The 20544-nt window shown below is 39.3% G+C and overlaps 1 protein-coding gene across 2 annotated transcripts in view; it reads left to right on the plus strand.

Moving 5' to 3' along the window:
- Positions 1-1889: 1889 nt before the first annotated feature.
- LOC133607584 (serine/threonine-protein kinase PAK 3) overlaps positions 1890-20544 on the plus strand; it is a 63425-nt gene continuing 44770 nt past the window's right edge. For both annotated transcript variants that reach the window (XM_061962346.1, XM_061962349.1), the window contains exon 1: positions 1890-2083. The gene's annotated coding sequence lies outside the window, so the exon portion shown is untranslated. The remainder of the gene's footprint in view (positions 2084-20544) is intronic.

The raw sequence follows: 20544 nt of genomic DNA on the forward strand, positions 1-20544 counted from the left end.
ATAAAAATGAGACCCATTGCCTCCTTGCTTGGCACTCAGCATCAAGGGTTGGAATTGGGGGTTAAATCACCCAAAAATATTCCTGGGTGTGGCACCGCTGCTGATCACTGCCCCCCCCCCCCTCCCAGGGGCTGAACAAGGGTATGGGTCAAATGCAGAGGACAAATTTCACCACACCTAGTGTGTGTGTGACAATCATTGGTACTTTACGTCGGATGAAAAGAGCACAGCTCCCTCCCCCCATTCTCAGCACATTCTACAGAGGCACTATAGAGAGCCTACTGACCAACACCATCTCTGTCTGGACTGGAGCCTGCAATGCCTCAGACTGGAAGTCTTTCCAGAAAAGTGGTGAGGACGGCGGAAAAGATCATCAGGACTCCTCTTCCTCCTATCCAGGAGATCGCAAAAAGCCGCTGCCTGACCAGGGCTCAGAAAATCTGCAAAGACTCCTCCCACCCCCACCAAGGACGGTTTTCACTGCTGGACTCTAGAAAGAGGTTCCGCAGCCTCCGAAGCAGAACCTACAGGTTCTGTAACAGCTTCTTCCCTCAGGCCGTAAGACTCTTGAACGCATCATAATTAAATTAAATTATCCCCTCAACTCCCCCTAAAATGGATTAACTCGCTGGAATAAAAAAGACAATATAACATACATCCATAAACGTAGACGCATGTGAAAAAGTGCAATATATTTATCTGTACAGTAATCTATTTATTTATTTATATATATTTATTTATTTTATATATATATTTATATATATGTATTATGTATATGTATTATCATAATTAAATTAAATTATCCCCTCAACTCCCCCTAAAATGGATTAACTCGCTGGAATAAAAAAGACAATATAACATACATCCATAAACGTAGACGCATGTGAAAAAGTGCAATATATTTATCTGTACAGTAATCTATTTATTTATTTATATATATTTATATATATTTATTTATTTTATATATATATTTATACATTATTTATATATATGTATTATTTATATATGCACCTTATTGCTTTTTTTATCCTGCACTACCATGAGCTTATGTAACAAAATTTCGTTCTTATCTGTGCTGTACAGTTCAAATTTGAATGACAATAAAAAGGATGTCTAAGTCTAAGTCTAAGTCTTTAACTTTAAAGTCTACTCTGAGGAAGCAGGGACAGGACAAATGCTAGTCTTCTAGTGTTCATTATTTTAATAATAAATGTGCAGGAAACTTTGCTACAGTATTTTCATATAGTACTGTATATTTATAAATTTCCTGTATGTTTACATATATAATATATACATAACAATGTGTAATGAATTACTAAAGTTCCTATATGGGTTATACTTGTATAGTCCTTTCCTACCTTCAAGGTACTCACTCAAAGCGCTTTGACATTATTTCCACATTCACCCATTCACACACACATTCACACACTGATGGCGGGAACTGCCATGCAAGGCCCTAACCCCGACCCATCAGGAGCAAGGGTGAAGTGTCAAGGACACAACGGACGTGACGTGGTTTGTAGAAGGTGGGGATCGAACCAGGAACCCTCAGGTTGCTGGCACAGCCACTCTCCCACGCCATCCCCATATATATATATATATATATATATATATATATATATATATATATATATATATATATATATATATATATATATATATCATATCTGAGTGTTTACATAAACACAAAGCCACGATCTTGCAAGTTTACAAAATAAAAGGCGCTTTAATGTTACCCTCCCACTAAGCAGGTTTAGTTAGTCTGTCAAACAGAAAACCAACCGTCTCTTACCCTCTCCTGGCTCCTCCCCCAGACGTGCTGCTCTCATTAATATTCACCCCCTTGGCCAATGAGCGTGGCAAGGCGGATGACGTCACGGGCTAGGGAACAGTGCGCAGCCAGTGAAGCATCCAGCCTGCCGAACAAGCCTGCTTTTAGGGTCAGGAACTGGTCTGACAAGAGAATGGCAATCCTGCCGCCTTCAAACTGTCACTAGGACCCGGAGCGGAAGAGGATGAATCCACCAGAGGTGCTGGCTCACAGGCGAAACCCGGACCGAGAGAATGTGAAGACATATTTCAGGTAATCCCGCCGTCTGTATTTGCAATATGGGGATGTTATAGAAAGGGGGAGGCAGATGAGGGAGGGGGAAGGCTGTGTATTTTTGTATTTACTGGCGCTTTGTAGCCTTTTTTTTACTCTACATAGGGCCCGACTAAAGGGGCAGCGGTTAGATCTAAAGAGAATAGATGTCTGCATGAATTAAAAAAGGGCTTGGCATGTTTTGTACCATCCTTTGCACCATCTCCTCATCATGCACCCCCTCACAAATGAAGTGATGGGGAGGTGTTTCTAATCAATAGTGACGTTTGTGTAGGCCTTGCAGCAGCTGCAGTTGCAACACCGGTGCCAAAAAAAAGAAAGAAAGAAAGTGTTGCTATTTTGGATCCAAGGGGGCTGATAGATGCTGGATGCTTCATATCCTCACTGATGCTCTTTTGTTGTCTCTGCGGTGCATCCCTTGAGGCCCCCATAGGATGATGGAGGATCTTATTTTTTTTTTTTTTGTGACAAACATATCCTGGCTGTGACATGAAGTGGTTTTATGGCGGCTCTAGTGACAAGCAGATATACAACATCTGGTCACCTGACTTCTTTGGGGATGGGAGTGGGGGCGGGGGCCGGTGCTGGGAGGGCCTCAGATTCTCCCACAGCACATCCGAGGAGGAGGATTTGGAGAGGTGGCTTCCTCTTCACCTTCGCTGACTTCCATCGCGGTGATCTAAACGGTTGGGGCCGCCATCGCTGATATTTCCGAAGGCCTTCCGGGAGACCTGTTGTCTGGCTGACGGGCAGAGAGGAGATTTTAGGGAGTCAACTCGGTGATGGAGGGGAGGGCGAGATGATAGCAGGAAGAATTGGGGGATGGGTTACAGAAGGTGCTACTCCCTGCCAACACTGGCCTGCTTATATTGATATCGGTGCTTCGTTTTCTTCTTCTCCATCTTGTCTACCATGATGCATAAAAGAGACATGACTGTAGCTGGATAAACATTGTCGACTCCTCAAGCCTCATATAGTTATCCTTTGGCTTTGTGTGCCCCTAAACAATATTTTGTTTGTGACTTTAGGTCCTTAATATTACTTATTTGTTCCTATTATTAGACTCCTTTTATTATTATTATTATTATTAGTGCATCTACTGGGGGATAAAGCCTCCCCTGTCAATAAAAGCTAGTGACTCCTCTGTTTCAAACTTTAATCGCACCACAATTATGTGGTATGAGATGCACACGCCATTCATCCATTTTCTACTGCTTGTCCCTTTTGAGGTGGCGGAGGGCTGGAGCCTATCCCAGCTGTACTTGGGCGGAAGGCGGAGTACACCCTGGACAATTGCCACCTCATCGTAGGGCCAACATTAATTGACAGACAAGCATTCACACTCTATGGCCAATTTTAGTAGTGTAACTTAAACATTACCAGTGCTTCCACGTTTTTGATTGATTGATTGAGACTTTTATTAGTAGGTTGCACAGTGAAGTACATATTCTGTACAATTGACCACTAAATGGTAACACCGAATAGGTTTTTCAACTTGTTTAAGGCGGGGTCCACTTAAATTGATTCATGATACAGATATATACTATCATATATACTATCATCATAATACAGTCATCACACAAGATAATCATCAGGGTATATACATTGAATTATTTACATTATTTAGAATTCGAGGGGGGGGGGGGGGGGGGGGGGGGGTTAGGTTTGGTTCTTATCATCAGTCATCAACGTATAGATTTATCATATTTTTGCCTTTTTTTTCATCATCTCATCCTGGTTCCCAATTGTTAGCACTGTGTGTGAATGCAATACCAGAAGGATTGAACCATTTTGCATAACTAACTTGACTGCAACATTTATTTTATCTTAACTTTTATGACGTTGCGTTATATAACTGACAAACTTAAATGAAAGAGGGAAAAAAAAGCCCTAAATAACCGCATAGAGTGTTTATGCCACGGACCGGCCCTGCATTCATCACACCTTCATCTTCGCATATCCAGCACATTGGAACATTTGTATGTCTATATTTGTATGTCTATACATACAACTCATGAAAATTGTATTGCGAAAGGCAACATGGCCGATTCCCTCAAAGCTTATTCGGTTTTACTGGAAATGTTGGTAAAACTGCACCGTCAACTATACTGTTTTGTATAGTCAACAAATGTGTGGACGAGCTGAATTTAAGTTATCTTTCATTAAGTGAGAGAAACATGTTTTTAGAGAATAACCTTGCACAAAATGTAGCACATTATAAAGGTTTTGATGATCTGTTTGTTAGTTGGCATGGTGCGCTCCAACAATGGGTATCCATGGTTTATTTTCACTTTTCCCTCACGGCTCAGTGAGTAATGCATGAATCCTAATCTTAAAAAAATACAGGCCTTTGCATGAGGTATTTATCAAGATGAACATTGCCAGATGCTGTTTCAAAACAGTAACTGATCTTGTGGGTCAAAATGCTTCGGAAGACCAATTCAATGCTACCTCAGTTTTTATACACTGTAGTTAGCTTTGCATTCCATAAGGTCAGACGAGGACCGAATTGTGCAAATACAAATAAAAACAATCCATTTAATCCTTTCCGGACATCTGAAAATACACATTTTAAAGAGACTAATTAAATGGGTTATACTTGTATAGCGCTTTTCTACCTTCAAGGTACTCAAAGCGCTTTGACAGTATTTCCACATTCACCCATTCACACACACATTCACACACTGATGGCGGGAGCTGCCATGCAAGGCCCTAACCACGACCCATCAGGAGCAAGGGTGACGTGTCTTGCTCAAGGACACAAAGGGCGTGCCAAAGTTAGTAGAAGGTGGGTATTGAACCAGGAACCCTCAGATTGCTGGCACGGTCACTCTACCACCGCTCCACGCCGTCCCCAAAAAGTGTAGTTTTTAATGCAAAAAACAACGCAAAATAAATATGAATGATGACTGAAATAGATCATTTAACATTTAACATCACTTTTAACTTTATTGAAGATTTGTCAGCGATGAGCAGAATGAGAAAAGGGGAGAGCTGCATAAACGCAACCTTTAAACTTTATTTCTTAAATTCAATAGTGTTTCTCACCTTATTTTTCAAAGTGCTGGTACTTGCAACTTTCTTTGGGCAAATGGCTGATTTTGCGATCACACTCTGTGGAAAATAGTACAGAAACTTGTGGTGTAACTATGTTAGTTAGCAAAGAAGTACCGAGTGGGGGGAGGGGGTTGATGTAATAAAGACACGTTACGAACACACACTGTAATACTAGCACAAGAAAACTCACCAATGCATGGGATTCTTTGTTTGTGTAACTCACCTGGTACTGCCACTGTTTTCGTTCCGAACCTGGGTCCACTGAATGACAGTGCAACTCGATGTCAAACGCAAACTCTTAAGATGTTAGGGAGTGAGGTTTACCAACGTACGCTGGCCTCCGTTACATTTGTACATTTAAGTATGCGGAAAGATCTGCGGGTAATCAGACGGGTCGTATGACAACCAAGTCCTTATACTGAAACTCCGGCAAGAAGCTTTGGGTGAAAATTAGAGATGTCTGATAATGGCTTTTTTGCCGATAGCCAATATTCCGGTATTGTCCAACTCTTAATTACCGATTCCGATATCAACCGATACCGATATATACAGTCGTGGAATTAACACATTATTATGCCTAATTTTGTTGTGATGCCCCGCTGGATGCATTAAACAATGTAACTTTACCATGGTTTGATTAACGTGGACTCCGACTTAAACAAGTTGAATAACGTCATCGGGTGTTACCATTTAGTGGTCAATTGTACGGAATATGTACTGTACTGTGCAATCTACTAATACAAGTTTCAATCAGTCAATCAAAAACAAGGTTTTCCAAAATAAGAGAACAGCTTCAACTCTAGTTATGGAAAAAAGTGCCAACATGGCACTGCCATATTTATTATTGAAGTCACAAAGTGCATTATTTTTTTTAACATGCCTCAAAACAGCAGCTTGGAATTTGGGACATGCTCTCTCTGAGATAATCCTAATACTCACTACAACTATGGGAAATACTATACTTTGACTTTCACAAATAGCATTAGTTCTAATTTTTTTTAAACATGCCTCAAAACAACAGCTACAAAAACAATGAAGGCACACAGCTTCAGTGCAGAGTATACTAGAGCATACTTGCCAACCTTGAGACCTCCGAATTCGGGAGATGGGGGGGGGGGGGGGGTTGGTGGAAGAGTTAGGGCTGCAAGGGGTACTGGGTATTTGTTCTGTTGTGTTTATGTTGTGTTACGGTGTGGATGTTCTCCCGGAATGTGTTTGTCATTCTTGTTTGGTGTGGGTTCACAGTGTGGCGCATATTTGTAACAGTGTTAAAGTTGTTTATACGACCACTCTCAGTGTGACCTGTATGGCTGGTTGATCAAGTATGCCTTGCATTCACTTATGTGTGTGTAAAAGCCGCATATATTATGTGACTGGGCCGGCAGGTTGGTTGTATGGAGGAACAGCGGACGTGACATGTTAACACTACACACCGTAGGAGGATATGCTAACTCTAGAGCTCATGAATGTGAACAAAGTCTCAATCAATCAATCAGATCGATACAAATATCGATAGTAACAATACCAAGTATAGTATATGGTTCGATACTACAGTGGTTAGAGCAATATTTTTTATTATCACAACGTCTTTTGTTGTTTTTGTTATTGTTTTCAAACTCAGGAAATAAGTCCTTGGACACAGGAGGACTTTAAATCAGAACCAATAGTAGAAATGATTTACATATTTAATTGATATTGTTGATATGTTTATCTGCGATGAGATGGCGACTTGTCCAGAGTGTACCGCGCCTTCCGCCCGTGTGCAGCTGGGGTAGGCTCGAGCACCCCCAGCGACCCCGTAAGGGACAAGCAGTAGAAAATTGATGGATGGATGGTCATATGTATGTATGTATGTATGTATATATGAATATATAGTGTATATATGTGTATATATAATGTGTATATATGTGTGTGTGTATATACAGTATATATAGTGTGTATACGTACATATGTGCATACGTATGTATGTATTTATATTAGGGTTGTACGTTATATTGGTACTAGTAAAGTACCGCGGTACTAATATATAAAAAACAGTGCTATACTGCCTTTGAAAAATAATGTTGTTTTTTTTGTTTTTTTTAACGGGCATGGCGGCGCGCCGTGGTCACGTCTTGACATTGCTGGTTTTACGAGCAGAAGAGCATGTTCGGTAATGCACAATCACAAGGTACTTACAAGCAAACACGGTATGTCGACAGAAAAGGGAGAATGGACAAATTTTTACCTAAAAACTAACGATAAAGGTGAAGCTATAACACTATAACACGCTGCTCTACAAGAGGTGCTTTAAAACAGGGGTCCCCAACCTTTTTTTTCACCACGGACCAGTTTAATGTAGGCATTATTTCCACGTGTGGCAAATAAATACAGCAAAAATAAATGCATGAGAAATAGAACTCATTACAACGCTGAATTAGTGGGAGCCCTGGGCGTGTTTCTTTGCAATGTATACTACCATCAACCTGCTGGGGACTGCAGATGGAAATCAGCCTTTCGCTACTATCTATTTTATATGTTCATTAATGTGCATTGTATCATGTAACAAAGTTATAACAAATATAACGAATGCCGACTTTCTATGAGGAGTTTTATTGTTTATCTATAAACAAGACAGGGGAAAGTTAAGGCGGTCGTTTATAAATGATTTAATGTTTCTGTGCGGCCCCGTAGCAAATGCGTCACGGACCGGAAGTTGGGCACCCCTGCTTTAAAACATGGCTCTCTGGCTAGCGGCTAACGTCCGACCGCAGTCAGCAGTGCTTTAACTACTTCTAAATCACTAATCCTCGCCTCCATGGCAACAACTAAACTACGTTTCTTACAAGTATCATCACTGCAGTCTAGCTAAACATGCTTCACTACACACCGTAGGAGGATAAAATAGCTCACCGGCGTCACCGCTAACAAAAGCTAGCGCTCCTCAATGTAAACAAATGCCATAGGTTGATCTACACCTTACATCCACTGTAATGATACCAAGTACAAGAGCGTATCTAGTCGATACTACAATGATTACATTGATATTTTTTATAATTGCAAAATATTTTTTTCTTAAAAAAAACTCCATATATATTATGTTTATAAACTCAGGAAATACGTCTCTGTACACACGAGGACTTTGAATATGACCAATGTATGATCCTGCAACTACTTGGTATCGGATCGATACCTACATTTGTGGTATCATCCAAAACTAATGTAAAGTATCCAAATAGAAGAATATGTGTTTATTACATTTTAACAGAAGTGTAGATAGAACATGTTAAAAGAGAAAGTAAGCAGATATTAACAGTAAATGAACAAGTGGATTAATAATCCATTTTTTACAACTTGTCCTTCATAATTTTGACAAAATAATAGAATGGGAAATGACACAATATGTTTCTGCATACGTCAGCAGACCTATTAGGAGCCTTTGTTTGTTTACTTACTACTAAAAGACCAGTTGTCTAGTATGTTCAGTATTTTATTTAAGGCCAAAATTGTTCTTCAATTGCAAGAAGAACTTTATGTTTAATGTAGCGTAAGATTTTTTGTTAAAATAAAGCCAATAATGCCATTTTTTGTGGTCCCCTTTATTTAGAAAAGTATCGAAATACAATTTGGTACCGGTACCAAAATATTGGTATCGGGACAACCCTAATATATGTATATGTATATGCATATGTATATATATATGTATATGTATATATATATATGTGTATATATGTACAGTATACAGGTAAAAGCCAGTAAATTAGAATATTTTGAAAAACTTGATTTATTTCAGTAATTGCATTCAAAAGGTGTAACTTGTACATTATATTTATTCATTGCACACAGACTGATGCATTCAAATGTTTATTTCATTTAATTTTGATGATTTGAAGTGGCAACAAATGAAAATCCAAAATTCCGTGTGTCACAAAATTAGAATATTACTTAAGGCTAATACAAAAAAGGGATTTTTAGAAATGTTGGCCAACTGAAAAGTATGAAAATGAAAAATATGAGCATGTACAATACTCAATACTTGGTTGGAGCTCATTTTGCCTCAATTACTGCGTTAATGTGGCGTGGCATGGAGTCGATGAGTTTCTGGCACTGCTCAGGTGTTATGAGAGCCCAGGTTGCTCTGATAGTGGCCTTCAACTCTTCTGCGTTTTTGGGTCTGGCATTCTGCATCTTCCTTTTCACAATACCCCACAGATTTTCTATGGGGCTAAGGTCAGGGGAGTTGGCGGGCCAATTTAGAACAGAAATACCATGGTCCGTAAACCAGGCACGGGTAGATTTTGCGCTGTGTGCAGGCGCCAAGTCCTGTTGGAACTTGAAATCTCCATCTCCATAGAGCAGGTCAGCAGCAGGAAGCATGAAGTGCTCTAAAACTTGCTGGTAGACGGCTGCGTTGACCCTGGATCTCAGGAAACAGAGTGGACCGACACCAGCAGATGACATGGCACCCCAAACCATCACTGATGGTGGAAACTTTACACTAGACTTCAGGCAACGTGGATCCTGTGCCTCTCCTGTCTTCCTCCAGACTCTGGGACCTCGATTTCCAAAGGAAATGCAAAATTTGCATGGTTGGGTGATGGTTTGGGGTGCCATGTCATCTGCTGGTGTCGGTCCACTCTGTTTCCTGAGATCCAGGGTCAACGCAGCCGTCTACCAGCAAGTTTTAGAGCACTTCATGCTTCCTGCTGCTGACCTGCTCTATGGAGATGGAGATTTCAAGTTCCAACAGGACTTGGCGCCTGCACACAGCGCAAAATCTACCCGTGCCTGGTTTACGGACCATGGTATTTCTGTTCTAAATTGGCCCGCCAACTCCCCTGACCTTAGCCCCATAGAAAATCTGTGGGGTATTGTGAAAAGGAAGATGCAGAATGCCAGACCCAAAAACGCAGAAGAGTTGAAGGCCACTATCAGAGCAACCTGGGCTCTCATAACACCTGAGCAGTGCCAGAAACTCATCGACTCCATGCCACGCCGCATTAACGCAGTAATTGAGGCAAAAGGAGCTCCAACCAAGTATTGAGTATTGTACATGCTCATATTTTTCATTTTCATACTTTTCAGTTGGCCAACATTTCTAAAAATCCCTTTTTTGTATTAGCCTTAAGTAATAATCTAATTTTGTGACACACGGAATTTTGGATTTTCATTTGTTGCCACTTCAAATCATCAAAATTAAATGAAATAAACATTTGAATGCATCAGTCTGTGTGCAATGAATAAATAGAATGTACAAGTTACACCTTTTGAATGCAATTACTGAAATAAATCAAGTTTTTCAAAATATTCTAATTTACTGGCTTTTACCTGTATGTATATGTATATGTATATGTATACATGTATGTATGTATGTATGTATGTATATATACATATGTGTGTATATATACAAATATATATGTATGTATATATACAAATATATATGTATGTATATATATAAATATATATGTATGTATGTATATATGTATGTATGTAAGTATCAGTGTTGGGTTAGTTACTGAAAAGCAGTAACTAGTTACAGTTACTAATTACTTCATTTCAAAAGTAACTCAGTTACTAACTCAGTTACTTACACCAAAAAGTAATGCGTTACTGTGAAAAGTAACTATTTAGTTACTTTTTTTCCCTTTTTTTTTTTAAAGCTCCAATTAATGCCCTTTTAGCCTTCATTTCAGTACCGTACTGTTATTGTAGTGGAGAATAATACAATCTGTTGATCAACTTGACATGCATTTGCATCACTCAACTCTGCTAAGCCATGTGGTCTACATACAACACACAAAGACAAAGATATGTTACAAAGGCCAATTTGTTTCTGGCCAGAAAAAAATGACAAAAGTATTTTAAATAGCTGCAACATAACATACATAAGTAACAAACAGCATAATAACAGCATAGATGTAAACCAAGAAAGGCACACACTACATACACAAAGTCTAACCAGGCATTTTCTTCCTCAAGTAATTCTTATACAAAATCATGTCTGAAACCCAGAACACTACACATTTCCCCAGTTTTAGTTTAGAGATAAGGAAAGATTGGCCTGGCCCACTAGGATCCCTCTTTATGTTTGTGAACTTTATAGTCTATACATTTAGAGTGATGTGATAATCAAACACTCTAGAAGCCTAGAATGAAAGAGTATATAAGAGAATTGACAGCAACGTTCCCTCTCAGGAGCGCGCATGTGCAATTGCGCACTGCTCAAGCGTCCTCTGCGCACGGCAAATCTATGCCATGCACAAAATCAAATAAAAAAATACCGGTAAGCGCATAACAATTTTCGACACGACACGGACACGACAGAGAAAACCGTTTTCGTCATCATTGTTCAAATATTGTAACGTCTGTCGAGACGCTTTGAGGACATTAATTCCATCCATCACTTTACTGAGCAAAACTCTTTACTGTCGGCCATAAACACATCACCAAAACATTAGTAAAAAAAATGATATCTAGCAAAACTGGTCATTTTCTGCAGTACAAACCAGACCAAAAGCAACTTTGTTATATCAACAGCAGCCGCTCGCTCTCTCACGTGCGCCAACACTTGCATATATGGCACTTAGCCAGTGGTGCGTTTACAGCCACACAAAAAGTCGGACAACTCCAACACCACACATAAAGTGTCATTCCAGGTCGTTACACTATGATTTACCAATCAAATGTGTGCTTATTCTAGTGTCATTTATTAGGAATCTTAATTTATAAATATTAATCATTAAATGCTGTTAGTATATTAAATAAATACTAATAAAAATATATTTTTTTACAAACAGGAAGTTGCAGGAATGTACACATGATCCCCTGCTTACATCTCATTGTGCAACATGTGAATGTTTTAATGGGAACTAAATGCAATGTCTGAAAGGGGTACAGATTATTTCCAAAGCAGGACCTCCACCCAGACAAACAATACAAGTACACAGTTCATGAAAAACAATATTTTTTGTTATTGTCATTATAAGTGGGCCTAAACACTTATATTAGAAATGGAAATGACTGCTGTCATTTGATTATAATAATAAGAGAATGTTGTCTGTCTATCTGTGTTGGCCCTGTGATGAGGTGGGGACTTGTCCAGGGTGTACCCTGCCTTCCGCCCGAATGCAGCTGAGATAGGCTCCAGCGACCCCGAAAGGGACAAGCGGTAGGAAATGGATGGATGGATGGAGATGTAAGTTGTTATTTAGTGAGGTTTGGGACAGGTGTGCTGCTGGTGTAGCCACAGTGTGCACGTCTAAAGTTGCTCACATGGACTCCACTCAATGCTCAGGGAGTTTTTGCGTTTGCTCACACATGAACAATTAGAGGGAACATTGATTGACAGAGTGTGTACCTTCAGCGGTGAATGGTGGTGGTGGTGGAGGTGAAGTGGCATCAGAGTCTCTGTCTCTCTTTACTAGCTTCGTCGAAGCATGTTGCTATGTAGCTTGTTTCAGCAGATTTGAATTGCTGTTTTGGGCAGTAGATGGCATCTTTGATCCAAAGCACAATTTACATTTAACTAAAATGTTATTTTCTTTGTGCTCGACAAAAGAAAAGTAGTGAAAATATCTCCATGTTAGCAAACTCGACTTCTGGCTCCGCCATGATCAGACACGCCCCCCCTCGCTCCCCACACTCACACTCAGACACACCCACACAGAGCGCATGTCTCTCTCTCTTCTCCGGCTTGTGACACAAGAAGAATCAGAACGCAGCGCTCCGATAAAACACACTTTATACTACATAAAAAGTAACGTAAAATAACGCAGTAACGCATCATGTAGTAACGGTAACTGAGTTACTGAATATAAAAAAATAACGCGTTTGATTACTAGTTACCGCCGAAACTAACGGCGTTACAGTAACGCGTTACTTTGTAACGCGTTAGTCCCAACACTGGTAAGTATATATACATATATACTGTATGTATGTATGTATTCATATATATGTATGTATGTATGTATGTATGTATACATATATACATATATGTGTATGTATGTACATGTACATATATATGTATGTACATATATGTATGTATATATGTGTGTATGTATGTATTTATATATGCATGTATATGTATATATATGTATACATGTGTGTATATATGTATGTACATATATATTACTGTATGTATATGTGTGTATATATGCATGTATACGTCTGTATGTATGCATTTATATGTATATATGTGTATATCTATTTTTATGCATATATGTTTGTATGTATGTATATATGTGTTTGTACATACAGTATATAAATGTATGTATATATGTGTATATATATGCATATACACGTATGTGTCTCTACTGTATATACGTATATATATTTATATATATATATATGTATGTGTGTGTACTGTATGTATGTATATATTTATATTCAAAAATGTGTGTATATATGTATGTGTGTGTGTATATAAGTGTATATGTGTTTATATATATATATGTATATAATGTATATATACATATATACATACATATATACATATATATACATACATATATACATATATATATATATATATATATATATATATATATATATATATATATATATATATATATATATATATATATATATATATATATATGTATGTATATATGTGTGTGTATATATACTGTATGTATATACCGTATATATACATATATATCATTATCGGTGCATATTTTGCCGAATGTTCGCCCTTTAGTGTGGAGAGGTTCAGGAGTACAAGACTTTATTCGAGGTGTCCTATTTTTTTTTGACTGTAGAATTGTTTGGCTTTAGCAGAGGTATTTTCTCTAAACTATATTACTTGACTATTTCACAGTTTGTATTCATAGAAAATAGCTCATACTTAAGCATTACTGTCAACTTGGCTGTTTTTTCAGTTCTGAGACTCCTTATGTTTTCCATTATGGCAGATGTAACCCAACACACGCAGCCTCTCTTACTTCGCTTCGACTAACAAAAGCAGCAGAACATCGTCTTGGCCTGCAGCCCACTTAAAGCGGACTCTCTGAAATATGATAGCGGGACAAGGAGGCCTCCATCTGTTGGAGTCTAAGCGAGCCTCGCGGCTGGATATTGTTCAGTAAAGTTACCGTTAAGGTCGACTGTTAACGCGGGCTGTGTTTGTTTTAGGGTCTAACTGACTCCAGCAGTGTTTTGTGGTAGGTGTGTCAGGACTGCAGTGTGTGTGTGTGTGTGTGTGTGTGTGTGTGTGAGTGTGTGGGCCGTGGATTAGCATGTCGGATTGGAAGCCATCTGGCCATTTTGCCTCACATTGGGGAGGGGGAAGTAAGTGTGAGAGATGGATGGAGGGAGACACACACTCACACACTGACACATTGACACAGCTTCAGTCGTAATCTCCCTACTTGACTTACAATACAGTTACTTGTCTGCGAGTGTTGTTAATGTGTTCGTTTGTTTGTTTGAGCCCTAGTGATTATCCCCAATGCACATCAAACCAAGATGCAAATCTTTTTTTTTGAGGACGGTTTAAGAATCCAGAAAGCAAAAAAGATGCTACACCCTTTACTGTAAGATGACTCAGAGGACGGAGATGGATGGTGTCTCGCAGAATATCAGGATGAAATGTTGCGTAGTATGAAGAGGTTTAAGAGATTAGCAAGTTTCACTGGGTCAGGCGTTTGTGAACTTTAATATGTCTCAAGTGGAAGACGCCCAAAGAATGTAAGATGTTAAGGGAGCTCAGAGGAAGAAAAAAATAGTTATTTGGGCTTCCTCTGTGTTATAACCTCATATTTTGGCCCTCTTTTTGACAGCGGTGGATTTGACTTACAGTAGGTGAGAGCATCACATGGAGCATCCTCCTCCAGCTGCAGTATTTAACTGCTCTTAATTCCAGAAAAGCTGTTTTGGCCACCGCTTGATTCAAGCTCTGCAAAATGCAGGTGAAAGGGAACATCGCACACTGTGGCTTCGCCTCCATAGAGAGTCTGTTTATATTCGCAGCTGTAGGGAGGTGCAACTATTGTGCACGCCGCTTTCTGTTCATTCACTTGTTGGCTTGCATAAAAAATATCGTGCTCGGTCGGTTTGTCTGGCAAGGCAAAGCAGGGAGATTTACGATTAAAAATGCTTCAAAGCCATTGAAACCGTTTCAAGGGATTGTGCCGGGAAGTGTATTGGCACATAGGGATTGGAAATGAAGCAAACACTACTCAACATATAGACTGAGATCCTTTACAAAGTTAATGCTTCTCTGTGGTCAACATTTTTTATTGTGGTGGTAGAACATAACATGTACTGCGTAGATCAGGGATATTGTTTTGGGGGCCACATTTCCTGAAAGCTAAGGACTTCTCCCGTCACTATTAGTCTTATTTTGTACACTCTGGAGAACCAGCGTCCTCTACTGTATACATTTAATTTTGGTCAATTTTTTTGTCATTTACAGGAGAGCTCTGCTGTTTTTAAAGACCTTCTATAGCAGGGGTCGGGAACCTTTTTGGCTTAGAGAGCCATGAAAACCAAATATTTTAAAATGTATTTCCGTGAGAGCCATATAATATATTTTTTTAACACTGAATACAACTAAATGCGTGCATTTTTAAGTAAGACCAACATTTTTAGAGTATAATAAGTCTCTCATTCTTTTTAATAACATTGCTATTTTGAAGCTAACCAATAATAAATAAAATACTTCTTACCACTAATGCGACTTCTTGAACAGGTGCGGTAGAAAACGGATGGATGGATTAAAATGCATGAGAATGTTTTATATTTTGAACGTTATTTTCAACACTGTGATTACCAGCGGAATTATTCAGTACTTATCCTGTTAAGTAATGTCAGCTAAGATTTATCTGAGAGCCAGATGCAGTCATCAAAAGAGCCACATCTGGCTCTAGAGCCATAGGTTCCTACCCCTGTTCTATAGAAAAGCTTGTCACAGATCATCTCTTTGACAGCACTCAAGTGTTTTTAAGAATCTTCTGCAAAAATGTGAGTCTCTCACAACGTTTTTGAACTGAACTCATGGGCCACCCGTTGAATAGCCTAAATGATGAAAAAGAGAGGACCGAAAGTGGAGCCTTGAGGAACACCACTAATATAACTGAAGACTTTGAACAAATGACTAATGACTACATCTGAAGTGAACAAGCTTCAGCAACACCTTAGTTACATAAATTACATTACGAAAAAAAATGTAACTGCCAAAAAGAAAAGGTTTGTCAAACGCCTCAGTTGTAAATCACAAGTTTGGACCCCAGTTTTGTTTTGTCTGCTAGCAAGGTCAAAGCAAGGATCTGCAAAAATGTTTGTTTCCTAGGTTTTGAACTGCCAGTGCCAATTGAATAGTAATAGTGAATAGTGTGCAGGTGTACCTAATGATCTGCCCAGTGAGCGTACTTTAGTTTAATCATTTATTGTGAGTTAATACACACGCACGCACACCTAAACACTCCCTTTAGGGATGTTTTTAACATTTGGTAGATCTAGGTTATACACGTATCGCCTCTTACTAAATTTAAGCTTGTTATGTTCATGCTGCTAGATTCCCTGCACACTTTACACACAAACACACGCACACAAACGCTTTGTTATTCGATCACTGTGTTCACTAGCTTTGTTTTCGTGTCTCTGATGCACATAACAACACTGCCACACCTTGCACAGTTATCAGATAGTGTCATTTGACGCACACCTATGTTCATAAACCAGCGAGTTGGCATGTCTGTGCAAGAAAACGTTGCGGATTTGTTGTAGTTTCCTGGGTTAGTGTTGCATCATCACCATTAATACGGTTGTAAAAGGTGTACAGTGTAATAACTGCATTGTATGTGTGTTTAGTTTGAGCCCTTTTAACATGACTCACGTTGGTACTAGACGTCACTTGTTGACAGCTTGGATGGCTAATGGAAACTGTGCCACCTGCTGGGCTGGAGGATTATTATGTTCCAGAGGCAGAGCCGCATTACAGTTGCAGTTTGAAGCGGGCTCCAAATTATGTTTCCTTTCAGCCGGAAAAAATCAAAGAATACCACTAACGGCTGGCACATGCCGCAAATAGTGGCAAATAACAGATTCTATAAACAAAGGTCTACATTTGTCACAATTAGAAGCCAAAATTGGTTAAATTTGCCATCCAGTCCAAATAGATTGATTGGTGTTCAGGGCTGTCAACTGTATTGCTGCCACGTGTGTGCACGTGACCTCTCCAAGGAGAGATCTTTGTAAATTCAAGGATTTAAAAGTTAATTTTGTGATAGAACCGGTAAGACCAAATGCGAGACCTGGGCCAATAATCAATAAGTTGTTACGTTTGGGGGGGCGCATTGCTGCGCTGGTAGCGTTCCTTCCAAGGCAGAAGACAAGCAGGAGAAGTGTGCAGGTAAGATTAAGGTCTTTTTAATAAATTAAACGCAGGACAAAAATACAACACTGCGGACGCTAGCAAGCGTGGAGCTAAACAAAACTAAAATGTCACCAAGGGTGAAAAACGGGGAATGCTAGAGTGTACAAAGAGAAAAACCGGGAGAACGTAACTGTTGCCTATAGCACACATTGACCCAGCAACTAATGCTGGGTGACAGGAAACTATAAAGGGGAGTGATTAACCAAAACACCTGGTGGGAACACTAATTGCAAAACTAAGACAGGTGAGGAGAATCAGTGCCCATGGAAACCAACAGAAAACAGGGAAAGAGGGTGCACCCAGGAAACAGACTAAAACAGAAAAACTAACAAACCCAAATCATGCCATGACCCGGGTGACGGATCATGACATAAGTCAATTTAAGGAACATTAAATGAAAATGAACTCAATAGTTTGAGTTTGAGTTTGAGTTTTGCCGGCATCGATGAATTGCCATGTTTAGTTTTGTTTGTCTCTTGCTTCCAAAAAGGGTGCAAGAGGTTTCACTCTGTGCATTGCTCTTACTTAGCATCTGAGCAATAAGGAGCGCAAACTCTGAGTAAGTAAGGGCAGTGTTTCCCACAGGACAGGCATCTATTTGTGGTGGTGTGGGCGGGGGGTGGCGGCGGCAGCGGCGATGACCAAGAAGAACGCGGAGTTGGAATATAATTACAACATTTTATGTACATATTTATATACAGATTTGAACAATTAGTGATTCACTGAAATATATTTATTAATTGTGGTTCTTACAAAAAATATATCTTATAAAATATAAAAGCTAAAATGTCTCTTAAAGCTCTGCCCCTTTAATTAGTGAATACTAAATAATTTATCTTTAGCCTACTACTACAACCATATTATTTACCAGCAACATGAAGTGAAACAGAGGCAGAGGTGTCCTGCCACAGTCAGTCAACCTCCTCCTCCTCCTCCTCCTGCTGCTGCTGAACAGGTCGCACCTGTGGTTCGGACTGTAGGCCTACCTCCTCTCCAAGTCGAGCCCTTTTCGGCCGTTGAAAATATTTTTCTATACTCATCTGTGTGAAGGAGTGAACATCCAACATTATAATTTATTACTAACGAGCAGAAGCGCTCTATGTACAGTGCCGTCTAACCTTAAGCGGCAGCAGCTCAACACATGCAGGGTTCAACGTTAAGGTTTTTTTCTACTTGCCTGACTTCTCAAATCTACTTGCCCCAATATTTTTACTTGTCCTGCCTAGGTTTTTTAATGGCTGTGTAGTGCTCATGGCTTACATCTTACTAAAATTCTTCCCGTTGACTATTTACAACACTACACTGTAATTATTATTATTATTATTATTATCTATGATTACATTTAAATGGCATTGCATACATGTAAAATTAAATGCTATTTCACATTATTTGACCAGTAGCAGTTACACCCATCTGAACAGGTCAGCCACCTGTTTAAAGCCCGATCACAGTTGAAATCTTGAAATGAAGGGCCTTTAATGGCCAAAACATTAACCTGGACAACATTTTAACAGCTGGTTGGCTCAGATTTTATTCTTTTCATTGCATTCACATGCTGCAGTGGACAGTGGACAATTTAGCTTCAGTCCATGTGTGTTTATTGACAACAGGGCTATAACCTGGACACGTTAGCTCATCGGTGAAACGCTCGGTGAAATCGCGGATTAACGTTAAATATATGACGAGCCGCGAGCGATGCAGCTATAACCTATCTACCTATAACACCTGTAAAAATGAAGCAATGCTACCACGCTAGCAAGCGTTAGCTAGCCGGCTATGAGCCACCAAGCTGCTAACTATCGCCAAAAGGCACCATTTAAGTTTTTTTCCCCATGGCATCCTGGATCAAGGCTTTTAGCAGCTTTTGGACGTTTGAGGTAGAAACGTAGGAAGCGCCATCATTATGAAAAGTAGCCGGCGAGTATTTTGATCCCGTCCGTCCATCCGTCCCTCTTCTTCTTCTTCTTCTTCTTCTTCTTCTTCTTCTGGCCCACCAGGTGAATTAAGTGCTATTGGCGGAGTTACAATGCATAGTAGGCTACCGCCACCTACTGCACTGGAGGTGTAACTACAAGCAACATTCACAGACAGTCCCATTGCTTTTATGAGCGGTCGAGCGAGTCAAAAGCCGAAAAATCCATTTATGGCGGACGTAATTCTTTCGTGGCGGGCCGCCACAAATAAATGAATGTGTGGGAAACACTGAAGGGGCCTTTAGATCTTCATGCAAAAAGTAGACACAAGCAAAAAATCTAACTATGCAATGTTTAAAAAAAAAAAAAAAAAAAAAAAGATTGGTATTGGTTGAGTGAAATCAAAGATTATCTGTTGGTGAAGTTCCCAGACGTGTTGAACTATTTTATCTTGTGCTCCAGGCGTCGTTCTGCACAACAAAACAGATGAAAACTTGAAAAAGCACGGAAGCCTACAACTTCTTTGTGTTTGGCTGGGTCAAATAACTTGGTATCAAAACTGTCTGGGATGAATCATGCATCGATTTTGCTTTGGTAAAGTGGCATTTAATGACTTAACTTCGCGCCTCCAGCCATGTTTGTTGCCTTGTTGTTGTTGCACGCGCTGTTTACGAATATGCATGGTTTTTCCCCATCTTTATCAAAATACTGTATAACTGTAGATCTCAACATTGTGTATAACAGGACTATTCAACTGCATAATGACTACGGCTCGTTCGGGAAGCACCCTCACCTATCCGCTACAAACTGCACCTTTTAAAGTGATCAAAACAGGCTCCATGATGCAATTATCTTCCCAGGTTCTTCATTAATACTTTTTTAATAAACGTTTTTTAATGTAATTTTTATTAAATATTCTCATTGTAGTATTTTCGATAAAACCTTTTCTGGGAAGGAATTGCTTCTTTTTTAAATTATTGAAACAGACTCATTAATGAGTTTAAGATGTTTTAAAGGATCTTATGGATAAAGTATGTTTTTTAATTGCGTTATCTACTGAAGAGATGAATTTTTAGTCAGCTTTGACATTTCTTTTATTTCAGGCGTTTAATTTTTAT

This window comes from Nerophis lumbriciformis, linkage group LG09, assembly GCF_033978685.3.
Source record: "Nerophis lumbriciformis linkage group LG09, RoL_Nlum_v2.1, whole genome shotgun sequence".
NCBI classification, from domain to species: Eukaryota; Metazoa; Chordata; class Actinopteri; order Syngnathiformes; family Syngnathidae; genus Nerophis; species Nerophis lumbriciformis.